This window comes from Uranotaenia lowii, chromosome 2, assembly GCF_029784155.1.
Source record: "Uranotaenia lowii strain MFRU-FL chromosome 2, ASM2978415v1, whole genome shotgun sequence".
NCBI classification, from domain to species: domain Eukaryota; kingdom Metazoa; phylum Arthropoda; class Insecta; order Diptera; family Culicidae; genus Uranotaenia; species Uranotaenia lowii.
This window is the reverse complement of record NC_073692.1, coordinates 225,335,095-225,351,448: the sequence shown is the minus strand read 5'-3', so window position 1 is coordinate 225,351,448 and position 16,354 is coordinate 225,335,095. Positions and strand designations below refer to the sequence as shown.

At 32.8% G+C, this 16,354-nt stretch overlaps 1 protein-coding gene across 5 annotated transcripts in view; it reads right to left on the bottom strand.

Moving 5' to 3' along the window:
• Window positions 1-16,354, bottom strand: part of LOC129745268 (protein madd-4) — a 797,076-nt gene that overhangs the window by 120,783 nt on the left and 659,939 nt on the right. The gene's annotated exons all lie outside the window — the stretch shown is intronic.

The window sequence follows — 16,354 nt, the reverse complement described above, 5'->3', positions numbered from 1 at the left end:
GATAAAAAGTCCGTTGACTATTTTTTGTCATATTACTTCTCATTTCACAGTAAACTTACAAACTTGTAAGTATCAGACAAAGAGAATTCTAAAAGTTTGTCTGCTACCCTGAGTCAATGCATACTTTAAGGTGCAATTTTCTAGGTTTTAGATAAATACAGTATTTTAGTCCTTCTTATCAGATAATTACTGGATAAACATTTGTTATTGGACAAATAATAATAATTTCATGATATCCAAGGATCATGATTCATTCAGAAAAATATATCTGTTTGGACCCTAGGGATCAATTTTACCCATCTATATATAAAAAAAATGGATTTCTGTCTGTCTGTTTCCTATAGACTCGGAAACTACTGGGCTGATTTGCATGAAACTTGGCAGGTGGGGGTATTTGAGGCCAGATAAGGTTCCTATTATGATTTGAGACCCCTCCCTCTCACAGGAAGGGGAGAGGGGGTCTCCGAAACAAATGACAAATTTTTGCATAACTTGAGAACCGATCATGCAGTTGAAACCAAATTTGTTATGAGAGTGTATTTGGTTACGAGAAATGTTCCTAAAATGGTTTGGTACCCCTCTCTCCTTCCAATGGAGAAATAGTTAGTGGGGAGGGGGCTCCCATACAACTTTTCGCACGGTTCGAGTACTAATCAAGCAAATGGAACCAAATTTGGCATGCGTGGGTATATGGGTAGGAAGAATATTTTGACGATAGTTTGAGACTCCTCCCTCCTTCCTGTTTTGAAATTGTGGTAATTGTTGGTTATCTAATCGACGTTTTTCAGCGAGTTTTAAAAAATAAATCGTTTTTATCAGTTGTCCAGACGTTTCGCGCTACTCTGGCTATCGCTTCTTTTCAGTGGTCACTAAAATTATAAAATTATGTTTCGAAAAACTATGTTCTACACTTACTTGTAAAAAAAACGAGCACAATCATATAGGATCTCAGTGAAACTTAATGTTTCTTTGAAGAGATCTAATTTACTTAACTCTAAGGCATACATCTTTCAAGGATATGATGGCTAGCAAAACACACAGAAAGAGTACTGAGGTTCGTTCTCATGACCTCGTGCTTAGAAGACTAACGCTATCCTCTAGGCCAGGGATGAGCAACGCGCGGCCGCATGCGGCTCTCGATAGGATCTTGTGCGGCCCGCGAAAACTTTTCATATGTTTTTCGAATTTTTTGCTCGATAGATCGTAAATAAATTATGATAATATACTAGTCCATACCTAATCTAAAGAAATTATATGTCAGTAATGTGATCAAATATGCTTTTGACTCACAATTATTCAAATGAATCACTTTTACTTTCAAGCGTTTTGAGCATTTATTGTTGTCTTATTAGCTTAGCTTAGCTTAGCTTGATTGACTACTCACATCCACCTTTAAACATTGAACCCGAAATGCTTTATTTAATTTTTGAGTATTAATATAATATTGACCAATGCCGTTGAACTTTTTCAGTATACTTTATAGAAACTCTTTATTGGTATAACAATGAAATTGAACAAAATGCATTTCGAATCCCATGATCGCAGGCGTGGCTCAGTAGAACGAATTCCACATCGCCAATGGTTGCTACTCCGTGATTGACCGAGGCCACCAATTTTGTTCAAAGGTCAAATGAATGGTGTCTGGGACTGACAGCACATTCACAATGCCCAAAACTGATGCTCTCTCTTTAATCATCAATAACGGCGCCGGCCACGTCCTAGTAGTCAATAGATAGATTGGAAAAGAGAGAAAGGGATGAAAGAAATAATTCGTGCTTTAGGACCGAGGTCACCTCTGCATCCTAGCAAATAATTTTACTGTGGGGAGTGGGTAAAAGGATGTGATCTGGAGACACTTTTGACCAGTGTGATCTGATTTTAAGCATCCTGTTCTCCTATTTTCCTAAAGAAAAAATAATTAACTAAACGTTACAATTTAAGTATAATAAAAGTGTATTTAAGAAAAAAAAACCTGAACGCGTATGCATGTCGTATCAATAACTATCATGTTGAATTTCAAGGATTCACAATGAAAAATGTGATGCTTTGAATGTCCAATGACTAATATTCTTTGGAACAGTAGTGAAAAAAATTCTTGAATTCATTTTATCCTATGATAATTTCGCTCATGTGGGTAGCAATCAAATATCTGACCACTCTAAATACAAACAATACATTTATTCTTGTTTATTTTTCTTCTTGAGTCTTTTAACCGGGCTAGATAGAAACATGGCAACCAAGTCTTTTAAGGAAAAAAAATAATGACACTTTGAACGATATATTAACGATAAACACAATCTAGCGATAATAAGGTATTTAATAAATTAGTTTCCTAACTGCAGAAATATTGAGAACTGGACCCTAGTTTTGATGCCGAGACATCTATTGGGAATCGAAGATCACAAAGCCCAACATCAGACTACCAACTATAAATATTTATTTATTACGATTATTAGAATTAGTATTTGAAAGAATGAAAAGGTATTTTTGTAGTTGTGACCGTAAGAATCTCTTTTAGGAAATTATCGTAGTGTAGCAGAAGCTTTCCCTTATTTTTGAGTCACCGTAATATTTTTCTGTCTCTGCTCTGAACGTAACAACAAAAACTAAAACTTCCATTGATAAAAACTCATATTATGAACTGCTAGATTAACTTTAAGCACACAACACGATTCAAGAACAAATTAAAAAAAAAAATTATAAACCGTCATAGCCGGCCACGGAACGATTATAATTACCTAACTCATCAATTTTGATTGTATCTCTGAGTATGCAGAAAAAAAGGTAAGCTTACTGAACTTTTCACACTGAATCGAATCAACAACACACCTTCACTAGTAAAACTTAATAATAATAAACACCCCTCCTCCAACATACAAACAAACACACACGCAAACGCACGCAAACACACACACACACACACACACACACACACACACACACACACACACACACACACACACACACACACACACACACACACACACACACACACACACACACACACACACACACAAAAGCCAAGGGCTATCGCGTTTTCAAATTTACTACTAAAACATATCAGAGCTGCACAAAGCAAAATTAAATTGATGCATCCTTCACTAGTTTTTGAACATAAATAATTGCACCATTGAAAACTAATAATGATTCATTACAACACATAGCTTTTTCATACACAGCAGACATCTTTTCTTCAACCACTAGATGTTCTAGTTGGAAATCCTATATGTAGCTTAAGCATGGAAATTATAACACTGATATTTAAGATTTTAGTATCAATCTTTTGTTTTGTTCTCATGAGAAGATTTTCTATACAAATACTTAGCTTTGATACTCCTTAAAGATTTAGAAATAGTCTTTCTCCGCTCGCCGGTAGGTCCTCTGGAGTAGCAAATTTTTTTCCGTTTGTTTTGCTACATATTCTTCGGGATGGGTCGCGATTGACGTTCGAATCTCAAGGCGTTACGTTTCGTTTTCTCTTTTCGCGTAACGCCACACCGAGGGGTATTTATTTTTGATGAAATTACTCAATGCTCAAAGAAACATGATAGATATTTTACGGATTTGGGAACACTTTTTGTGCATGTCAAAGGAACATATCGAAAGTGAAACTGTGAAAATTTGCTGCCGTAGGCTTCCAATCACAATTTTTATCACATCGAACAAGCTAGAACCCGAACTTTTCATCACTTTCGCGGCGAAATTATCATTATATTTCACAATACTACAACTTTTCACTTTTAAAGAGGTTTTTGCAGTGAAAAAAATACAATTTCTTCCCAGCTAGAGTTAAGAGCACCTTTTCCAAGCAGCGTTGCCAAAAACCCCCTTTTGAGCATTTATTGTTGTCTTATTAAAGAAAAAGTGTAATATTATTAATTAGCAAAAATTATTATTGGTTTTTTTTTCAATTCAGAAAACATTTTTTTTCATTTTTTTTTAATAATTCATAATTTAAAATTCACAATACATGAAACCGGGACAGAAGAACCAACAAAAAACTGAAAGGGTAGAGATGATTGCAGGCATTTCTAAGTCTGTTGTTCAAATACTGGCAAAAAATTACAATTTTCGCTCTTGGATATGAAGGGTTCTTATCGACATCATGAACATGAGATTTTTATCGACATGACTCAACATGAGTTCTTAACAAAAAATGTATCGTCGATTTCACTGAAAAGGTTTGGGACGACTATTTAGCGAAATTATGCCAAACATCGCTAAATTGAGTCATTTTACTATAAAATTAACAATCCATATAATCTATATATATAAAAAGCAATTATCTGTATGTTTGTTTGTTTGTTTGTTTGTTTGTTTGTCCTCTATAGACTCAGCTGTCTTAAGAGCTAGAGATCTGAAATTTGGTATGGATGCTCATTAGGACCAGGAATGATGAAAAATGTTTTTAGATTTTTGGACGACCCCTTCTGAAGGGGGTCGTCCATACAAGACAAATATTGTGTTCACGTTATTGACGTTATTTTCCATCGGATTGTGATGAAAATTTGCATATGAGTGTTTTGAGAGACGAGCAATCGATTACAGTTATCAAATTTAGGGTCAGGGGTCGGCCAAAGGGGTCGTCCATATCAACTGATTAATGTTTTTGCGATATTGGCGTCATTATACATCGGATTGTGATGAAAATTTGCACATGAGTGTTTTGAGAGACGAGCAATCGATTACAGTTGTCAAATTTAGGGTCAGGGGTCGGCCAAAGGGGTCGTCCATATCAACTGATTAATGTTTTTGCGATATTGGCGTCATTATACATCGGATTGTGATGAAAATTTGCACATGAGTGTTTTGAGAGACGAGCAATCGATTACAGTTATCAAATTTAGGGTCAGGGGTCGGCCAAAGGGGTCGTCCATATCCACTGATTTATGTTTTTGCGATATTGGCTTTATTATACATCGGATTGTGATGAAAATTTGCACATGAGTGTTTTGAGAGACGAGCAATCGATTACAGTTATCAAATTTAGGGTTTGAGGTCGGCAAAAGGGGTCGTCCATATCCACTGATCAATGTTTTTGCGATATTGGCTTTATTTTACATTGGATTGTGATGAAAATTTGCACAATCGATTACAGTTATCAAATTTAGGGTCAGGGGTCGGCCAAAGAGGTCGTCCATATGCACTGATTAATGTTTTTGCGATATTGGTGTTATTATACACTGGATTGTGATGAAAATTTTTATATGAGTGTTTTGAAAGACGAGCAATCGATTTCAAGTCTCGAATTGCGGATCAGTAGTCGGCTGAAGGAGTCGTCCATACCCAACTTTAATGTTTTTGCTATCTTGACGTCATTCTACATTGGATTGAGATGAAAATTTCCGCATAGGAGTTTTGAGGGACGCTCTTTTGCTTTCAGGTTTCAAATCTTGACTCAGGGGTCGGCAAAAGGGGTTATTATCTGTTTTTACGATATTCTCTTGATTGAGCATAGAATTGTAATGAAAATTGGCACATGGGAGTTTAACAGAAAAGATAATTGATTTCAGGTGTCAAGTTTTGAATCGTGGTCAAAAAAAAAAGGCCGTCCATGTTAGTTGCTCACTGTTTTCGCGATATTGTCGTGATCATGCATCGGATTGAGATGAAATGTTCAGATGAGGGTTATAAACTATGAGCAATTGACTCCAGATAGCATGTTCCGTGTCAAGGGTCGGCGAAAGGGGCGTCTATATTCACTGATCACTGTTTTCAAGTTCCTGACGTAATTTTACATATAATTTGAAAAGAAAAAAATGGCACAAGGGAGTTTTGAGGAACGTAAAATTGGTTTCAATTATCGAATTTCGGGCCATGAGACAGAAAAAGAGGGTTTCATTGAAAGTTCAGTGTTTTGTGCAATAACTTTGTTGGAGGCAGTTAATTGAAGTGTGAAGGTCAAGCAAAAGAGTCGTGCACACAAACAAATAGTACATGTTTCTGCCATAATGACTAGAATTTGCAACCGATCGAGAAGAAAACACTCTCACATCAATTCTAATGAAAAGCCAATCAACAGTTTAATTTGAATTTCAAGTAATAGTTATAGTAGCGACTTTAAACACTGTTGAATTTTTTCCCCAAAATTGTCGAAAGAATGTTTCGAATTCATTTTCTAAACTCATTTTGACGTACCAATGATTTGAAGCGAAACGAAGTTCGTACGGGTTCAGCTAGTTAAAAATAGATAAGCTTTAGAAATCGTATCCCAGTGGTATCTCAATTAAATTAAGATAATGCATGCATGCATGATCTATAATAAAAATAAAGTTAACATTCAAATTTTTGACGAAATATATTTGAAAATCTGTAAAATGTAATGTAAAATTATATTTTTTTTAAAATCTATGAAATTTTTAAATTTGCAACATTATGATTTTTTCTGTGATTCAAGCAACTTGCCAAACATCTCAAAGCAATGAACTTATACGAATCTTTAAATAAAAAAACACATTTTTTTCACTGTTTGTTAGAAAACAAATTACTTTTTAATAAAATAAAGGTGAGCAAATGAGGGAGAAATATAAATAAGCTTTCGATAGAATGTAAAACCCTTCCAAAGGCGATAAATTAACTTATCGCTCAATATTGATGGTGGTTTTTTAAGGAAAAGTAGCGAAGAAGTTTATCTGGGATTAGAATAATCACGATTGAGAACTAGAACTTTCGCGAAATTTATTTGTTTTGTAATTTCGACAACTTTTCTCAACGTCTAATCTTAAACGGAAATTTAAGTTAAAAACCGCGTTTTCATCGTTTGTAGCGAAAATAAATTTTGTCTTCAATAAAAATTTTAATTAAAGAAAAATTTAAATAAACGTTAAAAAAAGTCAGTCAATCAATTTTGAAAAGATTCAAGATCTAACGATAAAAAGAGAGTGATTTTCAAATAAAAAATTTTTTTTTTTCTCACTGAAACTTATCACTGTAGAAAAGCTCCAGAAGACTTGGAAGTGACTTTTTTTTAAATGTTACAATTATAATTAATGCAAAGCCTCGAAAAATTTTCAGTTTTGATAAAAAAAATAAATCAAATGATGTTTAAAAAAAAACAAATTTTTGGCAAAAAGCAAAATAATGAATTATTAAAAAAAATTTAAAAAACCTAATTAGGACTCTTTTTTTTGTTTTTTTTAAATGAATGACGTTTAGTTTTAATATATTTTGAACACTACGAATGAAGAGTTTAAAATTTTTAATAAGTGATATTTCGAGTGCGGCGAAAGATTATAAATTTGAATTGGTCCGTTGGTTCAAAAGGTTGCTCACCCCTGCTCTAGGCCATGGACGGCCCTGACGGATTGACTTAACAATTTAAAATAAACCTTGCAATTTGCTGGCTTCGTTCAAACTGTTTTTTCAGACTCAGATAATTTTGTTTTGCGTTTTTATTTATTTGTCATTATTTGGGTCTGTTTAGTTATGATAGGGTCGTAAGCAGAAAAAAAAATGAGTTTTTTTGCCTATTAACAACGTTCTAATCATCTCTTAGTTTCATTTAAAATGTTAAGACAGTTATTCCTACTTTGTAGTGTGTTACACATTCCAGAATTTCAGTATTTTCAAAGTCTAATAAATGCCCGTTTTCCAAGCAATGTCGAGCTAGAGCAGTGTTTATCTGTTTTATGATACGGTCGTTTATGTTGCTCCAAGAACTGACTAGTCTCACCAAAGTATAACTTTTAGAATTGCCCACTATCTATTTCATATATCTACAACATTAATTTTTTTATTTTTTGGGATTTTGTCTTTCGTTTTTGTAAAGATTACATTTTCAATTTAATCTAACGGTTGAAACGCAACATTAACGTCGAATTGACTCAGGTATTTTAAAAGTTTTTTCCCTAGGCTTAAACGATATGGTATTGTTGCAAAGTTTTTCTAAGTTCATTTTGTTGCACTTAAAAAAATTATAAATACGATTTTTTCGTTCCTTAATCATGCTTGCAAACAAAAATTCGTGATTTTTCAGCTTCTTCCTTGGCACAGCACTGAACATCTTCATCGGGTTGGAAACATTGAATGAATCGAAGAAGTGGCCGAAAAAACCATCACTAAGCTCAGAGGCAAATCGATGCAGTCCTCCATCGCAGAGATTCGTTCTCTGTGCTTTAGTTTAGTTTAAGGATAGTTTTTAGTTTTAGGTTTAAAATATTTGTTTCATTACAGGATGTTCTTCTACAATAAAATACTCAAAAGTGCTCAGTAAATTTAAGTCGTAGTAATAATTTTAAGTATTTAGCTCACTTTAGGACCATGAACAGTTCATTTTTGAACACGCAATTGATTGTCATAATGTAGTATAAATGTAATGATAAAAAGGTACAAATAAAGAACTACAGTAAAACGGGATGAATTGGGAAACTTTTTGAACTATTTCCGTAATACCTATGTCAAATGCTGCTCTTTAAGCACCCGATTTATTTTAGATGGTGTGCTCTGTTGAACTGAACAAAACCTTATCAAATATAAAAATAAAGTTGAAAGGGTTTTTTTCACTGTCAATTTTGAAACATTAATTTTTGTTCACCAGGAAACGTTGCTTATTTATTGAGAAACTTGGTTGTTTGTAACTGTTCAAACATTAAAAGAAATACTTTCATTTTAGCTTCCATCATTTGAAACACAAGTGATTGCATAGATTTTCGCTTTGCAGATTTTTTTTTGATTTTCCAATCCCCAAATAATCTTTTGTGTGATATTCACACTAATGTTGGTTTTACGAGATGTCGACTGTATGATTGTTATGTGTATTTATTTCCAGCAAATCAGTTCAATTATCTTTGAACAAACGAAATTTGTTTTTAAACCGACGTTTCGATGTCGTATGACATCATCTTCAGGGATTCTACAATTATTGTGATGTTCTCTTATTTCTAACTCTACTTACTTCATATTTTTATCAATTTTTGCAGTGAAACTAGTAAAGAACAGATTCAAACAGTACGATTTTTTTAAAAGCAATAGCAACGACAATTTTTTAAGTAGAGTTAGAAATAAGAGAACATCACACCCAAATTGATATAATTACACGTAAATAATTGTAGAATCCCTGAAGATGATGTCATACGACATCGAAACGTCGGTTAAAAAATTAATTTCGTTTGTTAAAAAATAATTGGACTGATTTGCCGGAAATAAATACACATTCACGCTGATTTTCGAAGAAATGTTACAGATGATGCCTAACTCCAGGGGTAAAAAAAGTCAAGAAAATTTAAGATTTATTTTTTTATAGTTCCCTGCCCAAGTTGAAAGCCAAATTCTTCTGGGTTTAATTTGAAAATAAATTTTACATAATTTTCAATGATCCAAGAGGATTCTAGCCACTGTTTTCTACAAGTCCCGATCAACTCCACGATAAGTGGGTCAAAGGAATATTTTGTTACTTTACGTGTTACGGTTTGAAGCTGTTTGAATTCATTGTGTTTATTTCTCTGGAATCATATGAGGCCCTTGGAGCCAAAGGGGTATAAGTGACAAAATGGAAAAAATCGAGATAACCATCTAGAACGAATCCTTGACTGTCAATCATCATATACTATTTTATTCATAATTTTATTCCACTATTTTGTTATGTTTAGATCTCGTTGAAAAAATCCTGCTAACTGAAATTTCCTTTTTGTTTGGAGCCAAAGGGGTATAAATGCTGCACTTATACCCCTTTGCCTCCAAAGTCCATTAAACTGATGTACTTATACCCCTTTGCCACCAACCCTAACTTGATTTTACGAAAGTAATGTTTTTTCATCGGGACCAAAAAAAATTTAAAATAAATGTAATTCACTTTTCTTTTGAATAGCTGATGATGTTTAAAAATTTACCATCAACTGTGATTCATCTGATTGAATTTAGTGATAATTCTAGTAGAAAATAAAATTAATATGTTCAATTATTTTTTCTATTTCAATAACGAATTAGCGGATCACAAATTCCTGATTTCTGGATATATGGAGTGTGTCACAGATTAAAGGCTTATAAAGTACAAAAAAAAATGTATTTGTACGAGATAATTGGGTTAATATTGAAGCGCCTATCGTTAATATACTGTAAAAAACCAACTCAGAGTTACCGCAAGTCCCATTCCAATACCCAATTGACTAGGAAAAGACGTATAAAACTCGTGGTGATTGGAATTTAGTGGAAAATACCTTTCACGAATTTTTATAAATTATTCCTGATGAAAAAACGTTGTTTGGAGAGATTTACTTGAAGTTGCCAAGACCAGGTCGATCTTTAGCCATCTCTTAACCTACTGTACCAGAGTATGTTTCTCATCAAAACAACAAAAAATATATCTATACGAAAACTAATTGACTCTTGTAGCAATGAATATTTATGGTTTCTTACCCATATTAACAAGATCAAAAAACCTGGATGTGAAAATTTGTTGGTGGCAAAGGGGTATAAGTGAATTTATTTGGTGGCAAAGGGGTATAAGTGCATGTGTTTGGAGCCAAAGGGGTATAAGTACCAAATTTAAAAAATATGTGCCGCCTCAATAAACGTCAAATAAACGTTGTTTTTTGGGAAAATGTTGTAAAATGCTTTGTTTTTGTTTAGGAAAATCATTCACATGAAAAAAATTCATAAAAAATATCTATGGAATTTACTGGAACACAACGAAGTTCAAGTGCTTTTTTCTCGAAATCAGCTTTTATGCACTTATACCCCTTTGGCTCTAAGGGCCTCATATTGAAAGAATCCTTATTTGAATATCAAACTTGCAGACACTACACATTACAATTTTTGTTTAAGTAACTAAAACTTTTTTGATAGTTTTTTCCAAGCAACATAGAGCAAATATAAATTATATTTGCTTATACGCAATGAATCAGGGAGCACTCTGGTTCTGATAGAAGAAAAAAATATGTGAAGATTGCTTGATATTTGGATCACAAAACTTTTTTTCCAATTGTGTGACTCTTTGTGCCTATCCACACCCGTTTTCGGTATTTAAAAAAGCCTTAAATTTTCTGAACCTGAATTCTGGATATCGAGACTAAATTTGTCTCGATATCCAGAATTCAGTCTGACTAATTAACTTTGATTTGAGTCATCAATATGATTTTCCCCATAACATCATGCGTATCAATATCTGCATAAAAAGGACAAGTTAATATCAAGCTTTTGAAAAAAAACTGACATTCTTCCGAGGATTTTTTTATTAACGTAGGTCGGAAAAATTAGATTATTTTTCGAATTCTCCTAACATTCTCATCTTTCAACTGAAAGCATTGTTTGGAACATGTTAACAATATTCAATTTTAACAGCTGCTTTCAAAAGTTTAATTTGTAAACTTCCTGCTGAACAAAAATTAAAATGTATTAAAAATTGTTCAAAAGAATCGTTCAAATCTTCATGTATTTTATGAAAAATACTATTTGTTAGATATATTTGTGCTGCAACTTTTTTTTTTAAACTCTAACTGAAATGCATATCATTAACACTTTGAAGAACTATGATATGAAAGAAATAATGACTATACACATCTTTGTCCTTGCAACCATGACTATTCTTGAATAATTTCCTACACATTCAGGCAAAATATTTTCGCGTATAAAAATCTGACGTTGGGTTTGACTGGAAAAAAATAGTATGGATTTATTTAGTTTTAATAACTCATGGAAAATTATCATATCTTCGGAAACCATTATTTCAGAACAGTCAATCTGTAGTTTAATTAATTTTATTGGATTTAGTTTCCAAATTTCTTATTTTGCGTTGGAACGAAAGTACTGTAAAATGAGGTAACATTGATCACCGAGGTAGCTTTGATCATTATAAAATTTTTCAACATAATCATTAATAACTAATTCTAAAGTTGAAATATCTAAAATCTTTTTTCTACGTTTAAAAACCTGTAAGTTGAGGTTCAATTGAAAAAAACATGGTTTGCTTTTGAAAATTTTAAATGTAAGTAAAAATCTTATTTCAAAATCTTGAAATATTTATCTGTTTTTTCGAAGTCTCGCAAACAAAAACACTTCCTGATGAAATCAATGCATTTAGAAGCAGGAGGTGGATTTATATGTTAGTTCAACTTTTTTCCATATTGAATTTATAGTTTTGGTGTAGTTTTTGTTATGTTCTGAGGTGAATTTTTGATTATTAAAAAATAGGTACGTTTTCCAAGATTAAGCCAGTCTAATACAGAAGGCTAGAAACCCTATCAAATAATAAAGTTTGACGGAAAAAATCAAAGGAGAAGAGTGTGAGGGCCTAGAGAATTGAATGAAGGCAAAATTTCATTTTTTTTCTTTGTAGTTAAAATTTTATAAGTAATGTTAAAAAATTTAGCCCCTCAATTTATGCAGCATCATTGTCCATCTTTCGATTTTAATTGTTGTTCGGCCTTAGCACACGAACTGCCTTAGTTTATCAATTACTAGCATTTGTAAACATTACCCTAAAGCATCAAATTCAAAACAAAGACGAAATGGTTTTTTTAAAATCAAATTTAAAATGGTCTTATAAATTACTGCAACCATGTTTTTCATGCATAGGAGTCCAGTACTGGTTTTAAAAATATGAAACAAGCCACATTCTTCTTAAAAGAAAAAATAATCGAGGATTTTGAAAAAAGTGATAAATCTTACCCCGTTTTTCGGTACTCCCAACGGTGGGTTTTGAACACTATTTCATGAGTTTTCAGCATTTGGAAAGAATCAGAAATCTGCTTATTGTAAGGTAATAAAAAAAATCCTCAGAAGTAGCTTTAAAATTGAAACTATCATTCTTTAGTTCAATCACGATCGTATTTTCTGAAACCTGTAATTTCCAGTATATTTTCTCTTCATGCACTTACTTACTAGCTGGTTTTTCATTCCCTTGCTGAATTCATTCCTAACTCATCAAAAAATATAATGACATTCAAAACGCGTTAAAGCTCTCCGCATTTCATTTGTTGGTTGTTTCAAATTAACTGCCCAGAAAATCCAGTTTCGATTATATATTTCAAGTAGATTTATGGCCGGGTCATGAAACAATCTTCGCCATTCGGAAGCTACAGCTTCGAACCAATTTGTACGATTTCCAGAAACAGAACCAGGACCACCCACCAGCTCCATGGACAAGTATCCAATTCTCATTTCTGAGGAAAAAATGAAAAAAAGAAAAACCCTTCTTTTAGGCAAACAAAATGCTGCCAGCTCCAATTGTGTAGTTGTAGAACAAATCACTAGTAAGTCGCGCCGCACCCTCGTAATGACATTCATAAAAATTCTTTACGACTTTATTTAAATTTGGGCCAATAAATTTATGACCGAACAGCAGCAGTCGCCCTTTTTATACTGAAGTAGGTTTTTGCCCAGACCAGAAAGAAGTTCCTTGGGCTGGCTGGCTGGCGCGAATGTCATCTCGTCGGGTGCCGTCCATCTCGCGAAAAAGGGTACAAATGGCTAGGTGCTTTCTTTCTGGAGAACCCCTGCCTGGAGGGATTTGTGATTTGCACTGCTCACTTTCCTGTGCCCTACTCCAGTGGGTCAGAAGGTCGACTCGATGCTGGAAAGCTAACGCTGGCCGGGTAAACAGAACGGTAATTTTCGATAACGTGAAAGTGACAGAGCGCAAAGGAATGCTTCAAGGTAAGTTAATGAAAAGTGTGTTATTTTTTTATTCGAAACTTTACATCATTTTTGAATAAAGGGATAACCTGAAACAAGTTGAGTAAGAATTCTTTTCGTTATATTTCTACCCAACTCAACGTAAGCAGATTAATGTCTTTCAATCCACAATTCACCCCGGCTTAATTCTCGCTAAATATCCTTTTTTCTTAGCAGCCCACCACACTCTCCCACACAAATAAAGCTCGATTTGAGCCCCCTCGTCATGGACGCTAACTGTTCTCATTATGTCTGGCAGCAAAACAAATAAACATTACTTAAAAACGAGTGCAAAGATTTAATAATGCTGAGAACTTTCAAAGTGATTATTAAATGCGCGGAAATGTACTGAGGGAATATAACAATATTTGTTTAAAATGAATCTTAGTGGAAAAATTTTCCTTTTAAGTGATCCATTATCGAACTTATAAAAAAACAAAACTAAGATTTCAAAAGATTTATATATAAAAAAACTAAGAATCCGACTACAACTAAATAACTAAAATTCAATTCATTGCTAAGAAAATTTGAAAAAGGAGTGAAATAAGTGGTTGGTTGATCATTGGTTTAGGTCAGGGATGAGCAACGCGCGGCCCGCGGGCCGCATGCGGCCCTCGAGAGGATCTTGTGCGGCCCGCGAAGCCTTTTCAAAATTTCATTTGTTTTTCGACTTTTTTGCTCGATAGATTGTAAATAAATTATATCTAACAATATACTTATCCATACATAACCTAAAGAAATAATATGTCAGTCACGTGATCAAATATGCATTTGACTAATAATTATTCAAATGAATAACTTTTATTTTCAAGCGTTTTGAGCATTTATTGTGGTCTTATTAAAGAAAGAGTGTAATATTATTAATTAGCAAAAAATATTATTGGTTATTTTTTCAATTCAGATTACATTTTTTTTATTATTCAAAAAGCACATTTAAATTCACAATACATGAAACCGGGACGGAAGAACAAACAAAAAACTAAAAGGGTAGAGAAGATTACAGGCATTTCTAAGTCTGTTGCTCAAATACTGGCAAAAAATAACAATTTTCGTTCTTGAATATGAAAAGGTTCTTATTGACATCATAAACAGAAGATTTTTATCGACATGACTCAACATGAGTTCTTGACAAAAAATGTATCTTCGATTTCACTGAAAAAGTTTGTGACGAATAGCAAAATTTTGTCAAACATCGCCAAATTGAGTCATTTTACTTTAAAATTAACAATCCATATAATTGAAGTTAGATAAGCTGTACAAATCGTATCCCAGTGGTATCTTAATTAAATTTAGAAAATGCATGCGATCTATAAAAAAAATAAATTTAAGAATGTAATTTTCGACGACATATATATAAAAAAATTTGTAAAATTATATTTTCTTCGAAATCTATGAAATTTTTAAATTTGCAAGATTATGATTTTTTTTTCTGTGATTTAAGAAATTTGCTAAACATCTCAATGCAATGAAGTTATACGAATCTTAAAATAAAAAAACAAAACTTTTTCACTGTTTCTAACAAACACTAACAAATTACTTTTTAATAAAATAAAGGTGAGCAAATGAAAGAGAAATAAAAATAAGCTTTCGAGACAATGTAAAACCCTTCCAAAGGCGATAAAGTAACTTATCGCTCTAGTTATTGATGGTTGTTTTTCTAAGGAAAAATAGCGAAGAAGTTAACCTGGGATTGGAAAAATCACGATTGAGAACTAGAACTTTCGCGAAACTTATTTGTTTTGTAATTTCGACTTTTATCAACGTCTTATCTTAAACGGAGTTTTAAGTTAAAAACAGATTTTTCATCGTTTGTAGCGAAAAAAAATTATGTCTTCGATAAAAATTTTAAGTAAAGAAAAATTTAAATATCTAAACGTTAAAAAAAGTCAGTCAATTAATTTTGAAATGATTCAAGATCTAACGCTAAAAAGAGGGTGATTTTCAAATAAAAAATGTTTCTTTTTTCTCACTGAAACTTGTAGAATAGCTCCAGAAGACTTGGACGTGACTTTTTTCAATTCTTACAATTACAAATACAATTAATGCAAAAGCCTCGAAAAATTTTCAGTTTTGATAAGAAAGTTAAATCAAATGATGTCAAAAAAAAAACCAATTTTGGCAAAAAGGTAAAATCAACAAAAAATATTGAATTATTCAAAAATTTTCATAAAAACTAATTAGGACTCTTTTTTTGTTATTTTAAATGAATGACGTTTAATTTTAATATATTTCGAACACTACCAATGGAGATTTTAAAATTTTTAAAAAGTGATATTCCGAGTGCGGCCCGCCGGAAAAATTATAAATTTGAATTGGCCCGTTGGTTCAAAAGGTTGCTCACCCCTGGTTTAGGTTATCTTTGTAGTACTGTATAAGTTTGGTCTTAAGAAAAATTTCTGTTGGAAGTGTTTTTAATTTCTCCACATACTAAATTCTTTGTTCCGCACCAATTAACTGTATTGAAGAAGTAGTACAGTTAGTGTTCGGACTTCGAGCGGAGTAGTCGTTTTTTATTTTTGCTGCAACGTTTCATCTAGCCTCGAGTAGCTAAGCTACTGATAAAGTGTGCTATTGTTCAACACATTAGTATATATCCAGTCGGGAAGTGCTGTGCCAATGGGATCCAAAATGGAGGATGCGCGAACTAACTCACTTAGAATCTATTTTGGACTTGGGAAATCGGAACCATCAGACTTTGAAATTTTTCAGTTTATGAAACTGAAAATGAATTTAGTGTGCGAGAAAC